At 43.8% G+C, this 19081-nt stretch overlaps 1 protein-coding gene across 1 annotated transcript in view; it reads right to left on the bottom strand.

The window, feature by feature from the left end:
* Nucleotides 1–19081, bottom strand: part of LOC119217450 (teneurin-3) — a 209371-nt gene that overhangs the window by 100604 nt on the left and 89686 nt on the right.

Below are 19081 nucleotides of genomic sequence, written 5' to 3'. Positions count from 1 at the left end.
TTACTAGTCATCTCTCTCCAATGGTTACTAGTCCTCTCCCTTCACTGGTTACTAGTCCTCTCTCTCCAATGGTTACTAGTCCTCTCCCTCCACTGGTTACTAGTCCTCTCCCTTCACTGGTTACTAGTCATCTCTCTCCAATGGTTACTAGTCCTCTCCCTTCACTGGTTACTAGTCCTCTCTCTCCAATGGTTACTAGTCCTCTCCCTCCACTGGTTACTAGTCCTCTCCCTTCACTGGTTACTAGTCCTCTCTCTCCAATGGTTACTAGTCCTCTCCCTTCACTGGCTACTAGTCCTCTCTCTCCAATGGTTACTAGTCCTCTCCCTCCACTGGTTACTAGTCCTCTCCCTTCACTGGTTACTAGTCCTCTCTCTCCAATGGTTACTAGTCCTCTCCCTTCACTGGTTACTAGTCCTCTCTCTCCAATGGTTACTAGTCCTCTACTTTCACTGGTTACTCGTCCTCTCTCTCCAATGGTTACCAGTCCTCTCCCTTTACTGGTTACTAGTCCTCTCTCTCCAATGGTTACCAGTCCTCTCCCTCCACTGGTTATTATTCCTCTCCCTTCACTGGTTACTTGTCCTCTCTCTCCAATGGTTACCTGTCCTCTCCCTCCACTGGTTACTAGTCCTCTCCCTTCACTGGTTACTAGTCCTCTCTCTCCAATGGTTACCTGTCCTCTCTCTCCACTGGTTACTAGTCCTCTCCCTTCACTGGTTACTAGTCCTCTCTCTCCAATGGTTACCAGTCCTCTCTCTCCACTGGTTACTAGTCCTCTCCCTTCACTGGTTACTAGTTCAATTCAATTCAATTCATTTTATTTTGTATAGCCCAAAATCGCAAATTACAAATTTGCCTCAGAGGGCTTTACAGTCTGTACACATGCAGTCCTCTTCCTCCACTGGTTACCAGAAACTGTTTAAAAACATTGGTATTTGCATACGGTGCAGGAACAGCGAGCTAAACACTCAATAAGAACCTGTCAACATCTTAAATGGTGAAATGAGCTCTCCAATGACATCAGACCGCCTCTACAGCTAAAACACACACACAGCAAGACTACACCTGGACTAGTTAGCACTGCATTGGCACTTGATGGCACTTACGTATAGCCCATGGTTTTCTCAAAGAAATTGTAATTGATTCTTGTTGTTCTGGGTCTGTATCCTCTTGAATGCACGTTTTGGATAAAAGCATCGGCTAAATGACAATATAAATGTAAATGTAGTGTTCATACTCTATTAACAGGGAATTGTTACCTATATATTCATTGAAAGATAAAGCAGATTATGTTAAATGTCTCTCTGCCATGAAGGTAATGGATTCGTATCAATTCCGACCTAAAAGTCTTCCAGCAAGGGGTTCCCACACTAAGGAGCTGCGTATATAGACTTTCAAGGTCTCTAGCCCCAAGAAAACCGAAAACGGGATCTCAGTTTAACATAATCATACAGCACACAATTACTGCTTGAGGCTGTGTGTGTCAGGATCGGTGCTGGTGCAGGCGGAAGCAGGACTCAAATGCAGGGTCTTCCACGAGAAGTGCTCTTTATTTCACAAAACAAAAACCGACGTGCTCCAACCACGGGAGACATTAGACAATGACGCGATCAAGGACAACTGGCACACAGGGCTTAAATACACAAGGGAGGTGCAGGTGATTGGAAACAGGTGGAAGCAATCAGGCAATCACAGGACAGGAAGTGAAGTTACCCAGAGACACGAGACACAAGAAAGCTACAAAATAAGACAAGCAGACCCAAACCGTGACAGTGTGTGTGTTTTGTGTGTGTCAGAGAGCAGGTAATAAAACCATCCATTGCTGGTTTGTTCCTATTGACACCAGTTGTGGTTTGTTATGCCAAAGTGCTTGGATTCAGATATATGTCAGTGGTCCAAATCAGACAGTAACATATCTACACATACAAACACACTCACTTGCATACCTAGCTATCAAATACACAACAGGATCAGAGGGTATGAAAATAATCTATGCAGAAACTACATTTGGGGAGCGGAGGACTGAGAGAAGCTGATGAATGTTTTCCATCATAAAGACTTAAAGGTTTGAAACCTGCATGGTTATTCTGCATGTTTCATTTGATAGCAGTCTTCACTGAGTCTTTGATATGATTGCCTTTGGATCAGCCCAAAAGTAGATATAGAAACCAGTGACATTGAAATGTCTTGCATGCTCATGCCTTTGCATGTAGAGTAAGATTGTTTTCACGAGAACAAACAAAATGGGGAGCAACTCGTTAAAGGTTGTTCCACAGCGCCATTAGCAGACATGAACTCCACACGGTCTCGTTAAGACGCTGATCATGAACGCATGTTCCTGATTCATTCCCAGCCCAGGGGACTTTTGGGTCATGCCTTCTTCCTCTGGCTATCCAATACATTTCAATCAGGAGAGACTTCTGAATTTTGAACAATGATTTATTAACACTAGCCAAAGTATTAAACGAGCCGGGATGCCGAGATCAAATGAGGCATGGCCCCCCTTTGGGAGTCCAGACACTAGTGGTGGTGGTGGTAGAGAATAAGTTGTCAGATTCCCTTGCTGATTGGAGGTGTCATGGGTGATGGAGGGTTGCATATGGTGCTTACTGTAATGACAACTGACAGCAACAGAGATCAGTACAGCTTTTAACGTTGACAGCCCTGACACGATTGGTTTACCAAACTGTGCCCCCGCCCCCAATCAGCTTATGGGATGCCCACATAGACAGCGGGGCCCTATGGCCAGCATTAGCTTCTCCAGTCTTCCTGACTGAATTTACGCCTAAGCCTCATATACACTGCTCAAACAAGTTAAAAAACACTTTGAAAACACATCACATCTCAATGTGAAAAAAAAATCTTGTATCTTGTCTTGTACACTGATATGGACAGTTTAATGTTTTAAGAACAAAAAGATGCCACATATTGTGATGGATATAAAAGTTTCAGCCCCTAAGAGGGCTTAATTTTATAGAGACCCTGGAGGCCAATCCATTTTGCCAAAATTACATTTCTGCACCTCAAAATGCTTCTTAATATCTGGTGTTGCTCCCACATGCTTGTATGCAAGATTGAAGACGACGCATTGATCTCTTCTAATGAGACAACAGGTCTTGTGGCGTTCTCCTTGGCTTCTCTAGACCCTTTCACATCTATCACAGGAGCTCAGGGTGAACCTGCTCTCATCTGTGAAAAGCACAAGGTGCCAGTGGTGGACATGCCAATCCTGGTGTTTTATAGCAAATACCAGTGGAGCTCGATGGTGCTGGGCAATGAGCACAGGGCACACTACAGGACGCCCTGAAGCCACCCTCATAAAGTCGGTTTCTGATTGTTTGGGCAGAGACATTCAACCCAGTGGCCTGCTGGAGGTCATCCATGCTCAGGCAGTGCTCATCCTGTTTCTTCCTGCCGAAAGCAGCAGATATTGGTCCTGCTGACGGGTTATGGACCTTCTACGGTCCAGTCCAGCTCTTCTAGCATAACTTCCTGGCTCCTGGAATCTCAGTGTTCTAGAGATTGTGTGCAATCTCATTGCAACGACACGTGTGGATGTGTCACCCTGGAGTACAATTCTGTAGGGTTACAGACCTCATGCTCCCAATAGTAATAATAACTCTACCTAAAGCCAACACTAGTGGAAACTAGTCAAAGAGTTCAGGAGAGACAAACTTGAATTAGCCTCCACATGCAAAACCAGTCCTAGTTTAGGGGTCGTCTCATTGTTGCCCCTCTAGTGCACCTGACAGCACCTGTTAATTCCAGCATCACCAATGCAGCTGAAAACAAAAACGCTCTGCTACTTACCTGACCAGAACATTATCAAAGAAGGGCAATAAATTCATGCCATATCCTGATAAAAGATTGTTCCCGGGCCAGTGTATTATTTTGTGATTTTCAGACGACGTTCAAGTGTTTTTAAGTAAAAATGTATTACAATTTAATGAATGTGAAGTGGTTATAAAAAAGCAGATCAAGAGCAACAAAGTTTCCTAAACATTTCATTCCAGCCTGATTGGCTTTGGTTCAGACATCATAACGCTTCCAAACCCTCTGAAGTGCCAAGTTGCACTGACGCTGAATCCCTCATGATGTGAATTTAGCATTACCTCGTTCCCTTCGGCTCAGTGTGGAGATCCAAGAGGCATCTAGCCATTAGACACACTGAGTACTTCAATATGAAGTTATTTTTACTCCATTGATTAGAGCCTTTAAAGAATATTGTTTTGAGCCAGAACAACATGCTCCCATGGAATCATAGCCAGCTTAACACTGGCACGCAGTGGACAGGTGCATCACAACATCTGTCTGGGACCCATTTACTACAACACAAACACACACACACACACACACACACACATGCAGTTCATGAGTTAGAGTGAAAATGGATACGGACGTTCTATAGAATATCTCTCCTTCGTTCTCTCTCCCCCTCTGTAATCCCAATTATACTAAGGGGGAACCCAGCCCCCCCAAACTGCACCCCATGCCCCTAGAAGATCAGGTGAATTTAGTTTTATTTGATCTTCTAAATAGCACCAGATCCCAACAGAAGCCCTTTAAGGTTCCCTATTCTGTTGAGCTGGTCCTTACCTAGTTCTTTTATTTATTTTAACAGACTAAGCCAATGCAAAAATTCAGTGAAGAAGACAAGAAAGGCTGTGCCGTTAGCAGGTGGCCTCCTCTCTCCCTGTTTGGGGGCGGGGTTCGGTAGTACCAGCCTTCCTGTTGTGGGCACCATTACAGTAGACCAATTGCATCGGTGCTGGCTTGTAAGTGCATTGGAGCTTATTCTCTATCACCACCATCAAGTGTCTGACTAAAAGAACTAACAAGCTGTAGCACTTAAATTGTGCTTATAATGGCTCTTATCTATAACAAGTTATAAATCGGCTTATTTAATGAAATTGCACTTCTTGTTTCTTGTTAGTTTATTTGTTTAAGGTTGAAATGCCCTCATTGAAAGTCGCTTTGGATAAAAGCGTGAGCTAAATGACATGTAATGTCTGCACTCCCAAACGGAGGATTTGCCTCATCTCATTTCGGCTTCCGGGCCCCGGGTCTATCCTACGGCACGATACAGGTCAAGCCCAAAACCCCCTTGCACTATAAATATTTATGGCGGTTAAATAAAGCATTGTTTAAATTCCAACATGTCTACCCGGATTGAAATAGCCGTATAGTATTCATCATATGTCATTTCTCTCTACACAGGTATACAATTTGCCTCTGTTCTCTATATAGTTCTGCCTGGATGCGCACTAATACACACGGACACAGACACATGCGCACACACAGGTGAGCACACTCCCACCAGCAGACAGAGAGTGTGCGTCAGAAAATGTGTCATATTTTTTCCTGCAATGCCTTTTGTGCAAACTGTTCCCATTCGCCTGAGCTGAGGAGATTAATCGTCATTGCGTTCCTGTATGAACGATCCTCACCTCACAAGTGTATTAGAGGAGTAAACAACTCTTCTCCTCTCTCTGCGGCCATTAAAGCACAGCTTCACATCCTTCCCCTGGAGTGTGTCTCTGAACCCCAGCGTTTGGTGCTGGCTTGAAACTCAGTCTCAGGTTTGGCTTTTGTTGCTGTAACAGCGCTCCAGAGCATCACACCCTACGCCTGAAAGCTTCACGAGGTATGTTGAGTCGTTTTTGTTGATGAGCCTTTGTGTTCTTCTTGGTCAGCAGTGGCTTCCTCTTGGAACTCCCATGGATGCCGTGTTTGCATCCGTCTCTTTTGTATTGTTGAATCATGACCTCTGACCTTACTGAGACCTGCAGGTTGTTTTATGACCTCGTGGATGAGTAGTCAATGCGCTCTCGGGAGTAACTTGGTAGGCTGCAGCCTCCTAGAAAGGTTCACCGCTGTTCCAAGTCTTCTCTCAATGTGGTTTGCTGGAGTCTTCAAGCCTTGTAATGGTCAATAGCTTTGTGAAAAAATAACAAACCAGGAGGAGGTCAATACTTTTTCACAGCAGTGTAGTTCCACATCCAGATTTATTCCCAGGCCATTCTCCCATTAAAGTTTGGAATTATTCAAATCAGGTATTCATTCAACAGTGCATCATACTCTACACTATGAGTCCCTGTCCTCATAGAAGAGTTATATAAATCTGAAGTTTCTATATATAGATCGATCCTTGAAATGAGCCTCCGAGCTGCAGCCTGGACTGGCAAAGCCCAAATGAGTGCCTCTTTTTCTCAAACCATGGAGAATAGACAGACCAACAAAGTGACATATCAAGCTTCAACAATTCTACTGCATGCCTTAATACGAATTGGGAATGTTAGCTTGAGTGGATCGTTTATTTTGTATTTATGATAGCATACATGTAGTGATGAATTAGAGTCTCATAGTCAAACTAAACTTCACTGCAGTCTCTGTTGTTTCTGAAGAAAGTGCTGTGGACGTTTGTTTGCTAGAAAGAGGTCCCCTGTGTACTCTAGAGATGGCTGGTGTGTGTCTTCTGACTGGAAAGAGCTTCATAACCCGGTCGCCTTGTCACGCAAAACGAGTCCAACCTTTGATCTCAGCCAGCTGTTCTGTAAAGAGAGGGACACTTTGTGTATCGGTGTATTTGCCCTCCTCATTCTTCATCCCTGCTTGGCTTGGTTTGGCAAACGCACACACACACACACACACAGACTGATATCAGCGTGCTGTCCTGCAGTAGCTCTCTCACTGTGTTCTTGGCCTCTCTCCCTGGTCTTCCTCTCTACTTTTTATTCATCTTGCTTTCTTTCTGTGAACTGGGGTTCACAGCGGTCACCCCCCAGCTGGGCCGCACAGTCCGTGTGCTGCGTAAAGATTCCCTTGATGAGTCAATAACTCCTACATTTACATCTCCCCATGGTAAGGCTACTACATCTTGACAGTAATTGTTTTTTAAACATTCCCTTGACAAATTAAGGACAGAGAAGGAGAAGGAAAATGTACCTAAAGTTCGGAAGCAATGTAGTACAAGCACTAATACACACAGTGTTTGGCCTTTTTCTGTACTGAGTTTCCCCAAACGACATGTACTGTATGTATGCATTGTATGTGAGATAGTTATATTAAAAAGAGATTGTATTTCAAAAAGGTGCTAGATTTTCACAGACAGACATATGAATGCACCTTGGGGTCTGATACACACTCATCCTGCAGCGGCTGTACGAGTCAAATAGGTTTTTCATAACTCTGGTATTCAATGGGTTATTTCTGTTGCTTGGATGGTAGAGCAGCACAGATTACGTCTAAGAGGAGTCAATCAGAATACAGACTTTCTCCAGATGTAATGCTTGTCTCAAACAGTTTGCTCCTGTTTCCATACCCAAGGCCTTCTGCTGTAACGGGCCATATGTAACTCCTTGTATTGACATGGCGTGGACCATTGGGAAGCACAGCATAGTGAGGCAGAAGGGCTCTCAGCGATAGAGAAACAGACATTCCCCCTGGGCTTCTTTTGTGCACCTCGGGCCAGTGGACAGATGCAGGAGCTCATTTGAAAAAAATAAGACAACATTTGGTGAAAATGTTTCTGTCAGTTTTAATGTATAAATAGCAGCAAATGGACATGCTTCCTACAAACCTGCATGGTTGCCAGTGATATCTTGAGAATCACGCTCCTCAGTAAGTGGAGCTCATTTTATAAAGGAAGACCACGCGACAAAAGTCACATCCAGTACATCCATGTGGTGTTTCCTGTGTGAGAACATTACACTGTGGGGAAGAGGACTCCACCAGTATCTACCAGTAAATGCATTGATTGGATACGGCTGATGAAAAAAGCTAACCACAAGTTGAATAATGAATTGGTTTATGGTAGTTTTTGATGTTGAACTGAGGGCGTTTAAAAGCAATAATTCCCTCTTTGAATCTGCGGTGCCTCAATGGCTGATGGGAAACAGCCCCCTGTGTAATTGGGGCGGATCTGGCGGCAGTTTCACATCCTAAATGTGGCCTGCAGCTACTTCAGAGGCTTCTGAAGTTGGGTACAGTAGTAGTAATGACTCCGAGGCTTCTCTGAGTCATGCCGGGTATATATAGAAGAATCTATTTTCTGGTGCTGGGTGCATGCAGGACCAGTGATGTGAACTGGGAAGTCAGACTCTCTTCAGTAATTTTGCAGTTCTACTAAAAGCACGAGGAGAAAATGAGCAGCCGACACAGTGGCATCAGGTTTAACACAAAGCGACTGTGTCACGTCAACCCACAGCGTGTTTGGAGTTAATGGACCGTCTTGCTAAAGAGGCAACGTCCAAGTGAATAAGTGTGTGTGTGTGTGTGTGTGTAGTAGCCTATAAACAAGGCGTCAAGCCAGGCCATCACACATGCTAATTAGATGAGGCTTTAGATGTTCCCTCCTCCTCTTCCTCCTCCTCCTCCTCCCTCTCCCTGTGCACAATACTGAGAGACAGGCTGGCACAATTCAATCTGAGGCTGGCCAACGGTACTTAACTGTATACACACACAGACACAATTTTGGTTCAATCTTCTTTGTGTTTTGCCCCCCTACACACACACACACACACACACACACACACACACACACACACACTTAAAACACTTCCCTCTGGTGACGGACGGATAAGCGGGAAAAGAAAGCAAAAGAACCAAAAGTCAAACCTAAGTGGCTCGAGTAGTGTGCCCTCTGCAGTCTCTCTTTCACTCTCCGTCCTTGATTATCTCGCTCTCCTTCTTTTATGAGTCAGTGAGATCATGGCCTTTTGTTCTAGTGCATTATAAGCCAGTGTTAAGCTACGGCGTCCCCTGGGCGCAGTTAAAGTAACAACCATGATGACGGAAAGACACATGCTGAAACCATCTAGCTGCACTCCCTTAACAATGTAATCTGGAGTTCTTGAGTGTAGAGGAGAAAAATGGAGAAACTTCGACCACAAGAACTCAACAACTGATCGGACACTTGTATTGTTAGTACTGACTTGATTTGAAGCTTGCTTTCATTACTGTGCTGCTGGGATACATTATGCCCTTTTACCCAGTTCATGTGGTTCTCTGTGGTCTGAATGAAATGTCTAAAACATACTTTGTTCAAAATACCACCAGGATCATTATTAACGGCTCCCTTTTCAGCCTGCCTAAAACAGCTCTGCTCAAAACCTAATGAGCCAGCTAGCCCCTCCCCCTGGCCCCTCCCACCTGTCCTCTCCACCAGCCACAGTCCTCAGATGAAATGTAAAACACAGTCAGACCCCGAACAACAAGAGGCTCCTCAACCAGTTACACAATTTAACGTTACTGAATAATCTGCACAAACACATTCTGATTGGGACACGGTCTTTGTATATGAAAATAAATGAGTGCTCCCCTACTGTCGCCCCCATCTGATTAGAATGATATATCCCAATCATTGAAAACGCGCACGTGGTATTTTCCAGTGTTGGTGGACATACAGGAAACGTGTACAAGCACAAGCAAAGTGGAATTTCTGTCGTATCAATTGAACATATTGTGCATCTTTTATTTCTTTTGTGTGCATGCATTGTGTGCACATGACATCCAGTATGGTCTGCTGTAACCCTGACCCATCAACTGGTCTTTATTTGTTGGGGAGTTCTTCCTGTGCTGATGTTTTTGAAGATGTCACATCTGTACAGACTGTAAAGCCCTCTAAAGTGTATAATCAACCACACACATGCCCTGATTATCAGGGAAACACAAGGTGTGTACTCTCCCCTGCTAATGCGCCCCCATGAATGGAATGATTTGTATGTGCGTGAGTTGGTGAGTTGTATGAATTGGACCTATCCATAGGGGTCACCACACATTAAACCCCCTGAACAGCCTCCTCTGGAGAGCTCACAGCAGCCAGCCGACCAACGCTCCTAATCTCTCAAAGGCCCAGACAGGAAGTGGAAAATGGCAAGTGATTAACATGATTAGTGTGCATCTCTCTGTGCACTAATTGTTGTTCCCCTATTTGTCTTTGACAAGTTGTCCTTTAACAACTAATCTTTAAAGCACATTATATTTTACTATAGTTTAGTATTTTATTAATATATGCAAATATCCACTGCAGATCAGTATAACGCTGATTAGGGATACATTTTTGACAGTGACACTGAATGCAATATAACTTCTCATTATCACTTTGGAAAAATCAAAGTGGTTTAGTAAGTTCTTCGAATGACATATTTGTGTCTCTAGATTTGTTCCATGGCCATAAATTCCCCATCTTTTCAACACAACACACCGCTGATGATCGTGTACCGAGTGAGCAGCCTACCGGGCTGGGGGCAACATTCTGAGTGCAGTCTTCCGAGCTTTGATTCATGCGTGTATAACCTGCGACAGAACGGAGCAGTCCGCTCATACAAAAGGCCGACAAACCAGGTCACACTTCCACAGGAATACAGGCTCCGAGGCTTGAGTCAGTGAGTGTGTGGGTGGGTCGTGTGCTGACCCCACACAGACTCCTCCCTGGTCCTGGTCCTACCTCTGGTGGTGATGGGACTGTTAACCCACGGCATGCGGTAAATGTTCTGGAGCCTCTCAGGCTGAGCCTGTGCGCTGCAGTAAAGCGCTGAGGACTCCCTCGTCTGTTTGAGGGAGACATGTCGATCACAGGGAGGGGAGTGAGTGACCCATCAAGCACGGACATCCCATAGAGCTGTTTGAGTCCTTCCTTGTATACCATCAGGCTTGAAATGCTGCAGTGTGAGCTAGATTAGTATGTTTGTCCCAACTTTTGTTGTGTGGAGTCAGTCTGTTCACTAAGCAGATGAAATGAAATCTATCCTTCATCTGTCACAGGAGGAATTAATCCATACGTGTCTGTGTATGTGTCTGCGACCAGCTTCTTTTCTCTCTGCCGTACCCCATTGTGTGTGTGTGTGTGTGCGCGTATGTGTCCAACCATAATATATACAGTACATTCAGTACTTGTGGGAGTCGTGTCCATACAGCTGCTTAATTGTACGGATGTGTTCACGAGCACATCTCAAGTTTGCTCAGCGGAGCAGATGGCATTATGTGGATCACCACTAGCAATAATCGGCTATGTTTCACTAACTCATAATTATCCAGATTGGAGCTGCATGCTGTCGGAATGACTATGACATGTACCACATGTCACTAATCCTGTCTCTATCAATGTGACACTTTACATGTGTACTGTCCACACACTGTGAGTGAGTTATTTCGTGGGGAGGAGGATTTTCTCTGTGTTGTATAGATTGTCTTCACTAGTAACTTAAACTGATTTGTACTCATCAGGTTCCCCTTGATCCATACAGTCAGTAGTTGTAACGTGCCTAAAAGCAGTGAGTTGGCTGACTAGCAAGAACCAATTGAACAGGTGTCCCTCATAAAGTGGCCGTTGATTGTATAGTATCGTTGGGAATATTTATATTTCACTTTTGTTTTGGTTTGTCCTTGTATCTCTTTGTATTTTTTTTTTACTTTTAGAAAAGCTGATTCTGATTAAATGTGAAAGTGTAATGTGTTTCCCTAAAATGAATACATCTAAATCCCTTTATCTAAAGATGGATCCAGGCAACCATAGTCATAATTTTGCCCAAAAGCAAACAGCCGAGGTCTTTTGATTGACTTTATTCACTGTATTTACTGGACTGCTGTAAATGAAACAATGATTGTTGAACTAATATTTGACACACAATTATAACCCAGATTGCATGTGAGCTAAGTGCATAGAGGGGTCACAGGTTACAGTCCCTAGTGTCACACTGTCAATGGTTGCAGCCAACTGTGTGTGTGTGTGTGTCCTGAGATAAGGGGGTCCAGCACCAGATAAAACGGTTTTCTCACCTTTTCTTCATTTCTCCACTTTTTTTAATCTCCCTCCCTTTCCTCCCACCATTTTGGTTGGCCTGTATCCACCCCACCCCCCTCCGTTGTCAGATTTATCCTCCATCTCTCTGTATAATCAGTGCGCTGCAGCACCAAACTGGAGGAAACATGATTTATTAGAGTCACTCACTCACACAGGCTGTGATTTATTGCTGTGGCGGTAGACAGTAGTTCAAGGGTAAGAGACGCGTTTACACGAGGACATGGTGGCTCTCACACGCTGCATAAACTCTGGCTACATTGAGTAACACTGAAAAATGAGTATTCTGATTGCTTAGGTCCCTTTAAACACTTTATTTTTAAAAAGATAGAAGAAGAAGAAAAAGATATAAAGCATATGTGTTTTATTAGTGCACTTTCTGAAGATGTTGTGTTTGCAATGAGTGAAACAGCAGTTAGGTTGTCTTTGGTCTTCTGGTCTGTTTCACAGTTTGAGAGTGTTTTTTTACAAAAGGGATTTAATACAAGTAATCCACACTTGATTGGACTGCTCGAAAGTGGGTTGGCTTGGAAAGATTTTTTTTCAATGCAGAATTATTGAAAAGACATTTTTGTTTTAAACTTGACAATCCAAATAATATAAAATCCACACCACAACACGACTGGGTGCTCATTTATGGATGTAAATCTGTGCCATCGGGGGTTGAAATAAAAAGGTGATTGAATTTCTAGCACTGAATATTTATGCATTGAAATTATGTACCTGAATGTTTTTCAACATTAAAACCAGCCGCAACAGAAATGGAGGTTACAATATTCAACCCCAAAAATTTCAACTAAATATCCCATCAGCCCCTTCTGAGACACACTCACAATTATCAGTATCGGAAAAAGAGCACTGACTTCCACACCGAGCCTTTTACAAGCCACTTCAACCGGTCCCATAGAACTCTACTTGTCAAGATCGATGGAACGGACTGAATGTGAAGTGATGTGCCCTGGGGTTACACACACACACACACACACACACACACACACACACACGTACACAGCTCTTGTTGTAAAGAAGTGAATCTTTATACTTGTCAGAAAAAAGCATTCTTAAGGCTCATCACATTTGATGACAGGGAGCTGTGATTTTTTTGGTCTGTCATAGTTGTGTGCGTGCATGCTGCGGCGTTGTGTTGTTGTGCGTGTGTGTTTCCCCTCCGACAGACAAATGGGTCAGCAGTTAAAATGCCAACGCTGACCCCGCTGTCACTTCACATGGACGTCTACTGCCAGACATTTTTGTTGGTGTGTAAAGTAGTTTAGCACAAATATGGGTAGACCTATAGAGGAACGGATGCAGTGTATCAGCATGTTAATGGAAGGATAAGCCCTGCTGGCCTCCCTATCTGAATCTCTGGGGGCTACTCCATGTCTCCTTTCTTTCTCTCTTAAAGATGTTTAACACAAAGACTTCTGCTTGGCTGCCATCTTTGTCTTTAATCCCACTCTCAGGACATATTCCCCTCTAACGAAGCAAGGTTGGACTCTTTGTGCTTCCTGCATGCGCACTTAGCGTACATTAACTGTAACATTTACTTTTGCCTCCCTACCTCTCACCATTTCAATGGGCTTTCGACGGTAAAAAAGCCCTAGTTTATCTCCAAACATGCCAGTAGCAGCCCTCCTTGCTTGCTATCTCTTATGAAATGGTACTACAAAAACAAGACTCTGTGTTTGCCCCCCCACAGGGACATAAGGGGTGGGCCACATTCCACACAAAGTGGGAGGGGCGTAGACTAAGTGACGAGCCTTCCCCATATGGAGCACACGGAGCCAGAACCAACCAGAAGCAAACTACCGGTTCCACCAACATTTAGAATTGTCTTCAAAAAGACGTCACGTCAGTAACGTGAGACATGAGAAGACCTCCTCTCAGCGCCTGGCTGCTGACACAACGACAGGGAACAGTGATCCTGGCACTGCTTCCAGACTCTTCCAAATATGAGCAACTTGGCATACGGAGCTCACAGAGACAGACAAGTGACATAATCTCTGTGGCAACGCCACCATAAAGACGCCAGATTCATGTTCTGTGACACAGCTTGTTTCTCGAGTGTTAAAACGTTCTATAGATGTTAAATATTGGGTTGGAACTGACATGAAAAATCATAACAACATTAGCGCGCCGCGGCAATCATTTAAAGCTCCATTAAGCAATATTGCTGATGTTGACACTGAATCAGATGATCGGTGCCAAATAAGAGCCCAGCCTGCAGCGCTTCCCTTGGTCTGCCAGTTGCTGTGGTTTGAGGACTGATGCTGGATATTTCATTCTCCTTTTTTTTCACAGGCAGCCATAGAGAATCCTCAGCACAACAAGTCCATCCGGGACAGAGCTCCAGTTAAACGGTTTCTCTCTCTCTGCCTTGCTTTTCCGTTCTTTCATCTCAGCACCACCCCGAACAGAATGATGTGAAGGTGTCTTCTTGGACAGGATGTTGGCTTTCTGTGCTGACTGTATCTACAGCAGTGGTTCTCAACTGCTGGGACCCGTTTTTAGTGGGGCGCGGGCCGTTGCATAGGAAAATAAAAATAAAAAATAAAAAAATTCATGTGATTTTATTTTGAAGGCACTTTTTGTAATGCAGCGGAGTGTCGTTTTTTTTGCCGGCTCGTCCAGTCCATGTTTTCAGTTGGCGCCGCAAAGGCAACCGCTAGCACCCTGAGGGCTGATGACTAACCGCTAGCACCCATAATATGTATATATATTATATATGACAGCATTAAAAAGTACCACACATACAAATATATTTGACAACAATAACCGACTATACGAATCACGAAATATATACAGAACAACAAAAAAGGCGATTAAATCAAAATGTGTCTTTAGTCTTACTAACTGCTTTACTGCTGTTATTAGCGAGCTAACAGCAGCTAACAGACGAATAAACAGCAGAAGAGCTGCTGGAGGCTCCTTACGTCACTCACAGTAAAATGGGACAACGTGGGGCTCTTGTGCCATGTTACGTTGACTTTGCATATTTTGCCACTTGCCGCTTTTTTGTTCATTCAATGTAAATTGCTCCCACACCTTGGACGACTTAACTCGGACAGACGTCTTTGCCTGCATCATGTGACTCAACAACTGCCGGCGCTGCTGGCTGCTCTTTCCTCTACCTCGGCTCGGCTCTTTTATTTCTTTATTTTTATTTTTGCTTGGAGCGCATCTCCGCAACTCATTGAGTGGCGTAATTATCGCGTGACACAACGAATCAATAATGAAATTCGTTGCCAACACTTCTAATAATCGACTTTTATCGACTTCATCGGTTCGTTGTTGCAGCACTAGCTGACATCTGACGTGATTTCTCGGCTCTTTGGTGGCAGGGTGTGGTTAGCTGTGCTGCGGAGAGTGGAGCACTGGTGCAGGGAAAGGTACCAGTAAGTAGACCATCGGCCAGAGAGAGACTGGAGCGAGCGAGCAAGGAAGCCCGAACCTGCCTCACTGCAAAATAAAAATAAAACCTGCTGTCCGTGGGTATTTTCAACAGAACCTGCAGGGGTAGCTCCACCACTGCTACAGCCTCTAATAATACTTCTGTGGCTTGTGGGAATATTTTAATAAAAAGATTTTTTCACATAGGCCTCATCAGGGAAAGTTTGATCCATCAGTATGGATGTACATGGATCTGAAACCTACTGGTGAGAAAGAGAGCAGGTGTGGGTTCTTTAGGACATTCACCTTATTGTACGTGTCAGACTGACTGACCCATTGTACAGTGGACAGGGGAACTTCTGTTATCTGCTATCACTGAAGCTAAAACGAAGAATTCTTTTGCAAACATAGAGTTTAGGGATTCACACTAACAACCTCCCAGTCATTACCTCTCTAACAGAATGTAATGGTTTATAAACATACCACTTTGTTCCTAATATTTACTGACAAGGTCCCAAACGCGCGCACACACACACACACACACACACACACACACACACACACACACACACACACAAACACCCTTTGGGTATTTACTATGCAGAATGAATTCACCACACAAAGCTTTGTTTATTCAGCAATATGCTGACTAACACAAAAACCTAATATGCACATACACCCACTGTCCCTCATTGACACAAAACACGCACACATACGCTGTCACAAAGACACACACAGCCACTGAGGGTACCTGAGTGCGACCTTGCTGTGATTTAGGTCGCTAATCTGTTTCCACGGCGATGGCCTGCCTGCACAACAGAGCACTCGGCTGTGTTTTTTGTATTTAATGGATCCAGTGTTTCCCACACATAATCTAACCTGTGGCGCACAGCCACAGATTCAACACCGGCCGCCACACATTGCGTTTGGTGTATTTTTTTACCGCTATTTAAGTCACGCACTGTATTCGTTCAGCTGAATTTCTTTGCTCCTGGAACGTGAACTTCCTTCTCGCGAGGCTAATCTCTGCTCGCGCCCGCTGTTGTTCTTTTTGACAGTAAGGGGGCGGAGCCAGTCACCATGGTGGAACGCGAGACGGGCATTTGCTTGCGGATATTTGATTTACCCACGCGCATCAAATGGATTTGCGCTGTTTTTTGACAGTGATTTGCCGCCATACACACACAGCCCCTCCCCTCTGTGCACACCACGTCTGTCTCGCGTGTCATGAAAACGAGATCATCCCTGGAAGCGTGGCCCAGCCTATTTGGTGCAGGGAAGACGGCTGGCGAAAGTTCACGAAAGGTTGGTACCTCATGAAGACCTGTACATAATGTAAAAAGTACTATAAAAAAGCATAGCCGTTGGATCTGTGGGAAACACTGGGATCTATGGATAGGCCTCGAGTCTCTCACTTCCTCACGTGTCTTTGTCTCTCTCTGCTTATCGGTTATGATTTAAATTGACAGAGGCCAAGCTGTTTACATTACATAAGGAAAGGTACTGTTGAGTAACAATTATTAGTATGGTTCTATACACTGTCATCTGTGACCGACTAAATGATGAGGATCCCTTCTAAGTCCTCAGTTTTCTCAGCCATGACCCAAATGCATAAATTATTGTCTTACTCTCGGACCCTGGCTCATCAAGCCTGCAGGCACACAGCTGACGCTGGGTCCATATTAATGTTACATTTGTATTTTAAACCAAGTGTAGGAGCCACGAAGGTGGTTATTATATACGATCTGACTAATATAAAGTAAAATAGTTAAATGGTTTATATTTGGGAAACTTGGGTTATTATATTTTGTTACTTTTTGTTAATTGCATATCACCGTAATTGGGGGCGGTAACTTTTAACTGATTATAATAGCAGGTGCACGGGCACGGATGGAAGTAACGAGAGAGAGAGAGAGAGAGAGAGAGAGAGAAAGAGAGAGACGCCGTATTTTTGTTGACCGCTGTTGCGCAGTTACGCTGCTACACTGATGAACTTTGTTTAAGCCTACATTGTGATTTTCCTTTTACGTTGAGCACGTTATATATACTGGATTAAGATGGACTAGTATTTCAATAAAGCTGTCAAACGCATCATCGGATCTGAGCGGACATTTTGTTTGGTACAGCGCGTCATAATCTGCTACACCCATACCGTAGCCTCTCAGCGACTGCTATGTTTGGATACATGTTGCTACACCAAGAATAAAGGGAAATACCTGATGATGCTCCATGAAAGAGACAAACTTAAAGTGAAAAATTCACCTGATATTATTCAATACACAAGCATCCACATTCACAAGTCTTTCTCATGATGCATGGTATTCACAAAGGCAGAACAGTGTACACATGTAGAAGCTTGTGCGTCTGCTTGTGGAGCAAGGCGTCGAGTGGAAGTGATCAGGAATAGTAAGCAGGAGACAGGCTGACCACATACACACAGTGTCATGCACTACGTCACGAGGAATACACCTGAACACCTTATTAGAGAATGATTTCAGATCCACAATCAGAATACAATGTGTTGCTATAGTTGCTGTTGTCAAGTAACCCACAAAGAGATCAAGAAGAAGCCTTTTGGTCGAAAACGACTTGAAAATCTTGTATATGAATATTCCTGAAAGTGACTTAGGAGCATGTCATCAGCTTGATATCTTTTTGAAGTGTTTAGAAGTTTGAGTTGTCACCTTACTTCTACTTTATGAAGGAAACATCAAGTGTAACCAGCATCCGATGTGTCATTTCCTTCCAAATCAGGATGTGATTAAGCTCTAAGGTAGGTTGAGGTCATAAGATAACATCACACATCCAAGGAATGGGCTTTAAAACATACACAGACAGCAGACTTTATGACAAAGAAGAAGATGTTTGTGTTCCAGACACTCAAACACTTGTGAAAATGAGGGAGATGAAGTGCAGCAAACCTCAGTAAAATGTGGAAATGTGTCCACGCCACAAACTAAATCGTGTAAGCATCTTGCTGCCCGGCAACCACACAAAATAGTCTAAATTGAGTCGAGTAGTTTTCTGGTGTGCTGTAACTCTGTGAGGCAATTATCGTGAAGGTAGTGAGCCCGGCTCCTGGTGAGGAACGCAGGATTTATGAGGCAAACATCTGAGAGGACATGTGAGTGAGGTAGCGGCCCCCTTCAGACTCACACCAGTAGCACTAATGCATCTTCTTTGTGTGTCTTTCTTTTCAGATTCTGGGCAACCAGCTTTCCAATGGAGATGGGAGTACTAGCTTTTTAAAAATGCCAGTCTTTCTTGGGGGGCCGGGCCTCCCCTTGTTAAATGGTAGGAAGACACTGTAACCCATGGTAACAAAGTGTGTGTACGTACTCCGACTCATTTCCCTAAGCCGGGAATGGAAAATGGGTTCTGAATTATGCTTTTTGTTAGCATGTACCAAAAGGACAAGCTGTGCGTGTGAGTGAACCAACTTTACAAAATCACTACATAGTTGTTACTTCTTATTTGTACGATCATAATTCTTTATTTTCTCAATATAGTTCAATTATATTTATATTTTTATATTTATATCACCAGGATCATTAACCAAAATCTCAATTGGCAATCAGTTCACATACAACATCCTTTGTATCAGGAGCCTCAACTCACCAAAGAAAGATCGAGATGTGTCCGTTATTCCGGTGCAGGCAGGAAGTGTTTTTTCTTAGAGGATTTTTTCATCTTATTTTGCTTATGCCAAGTCAGGGTGTCTTCCCAATGGCTAATGCTTTTACTTTGGCAGTCAGCAATGGGAATATCACAATACACATCTCAGCAGGACATATGCTGAGCCTTGAGGTCCATTAGTTGCAGGGCAATTAGCTTGTGTGAGTGTCACTGAATGCAAAGGAATGTGCCTTGCTATTTAAATGAACACAC

Source organism: Pungitius pungitius, chromosome 9, assembly GCF_949316345.1.
Source record: "Pungitius pungitius chromosome 9, fPunPun2.1, whole genome shotgun sequence".
Taxonomy (NCBI): Eukaryota; Metazoa; Chordata; class Actinopteri; order Perciformes; family Gasterosteidae; genus Pungitius; species Pungitius pungitius.
The sequence above is the reverse complement of the archived record's forward strand: the minus strand, read 5'-3'. Positions and strand labels throughout refer to the sequence as shown.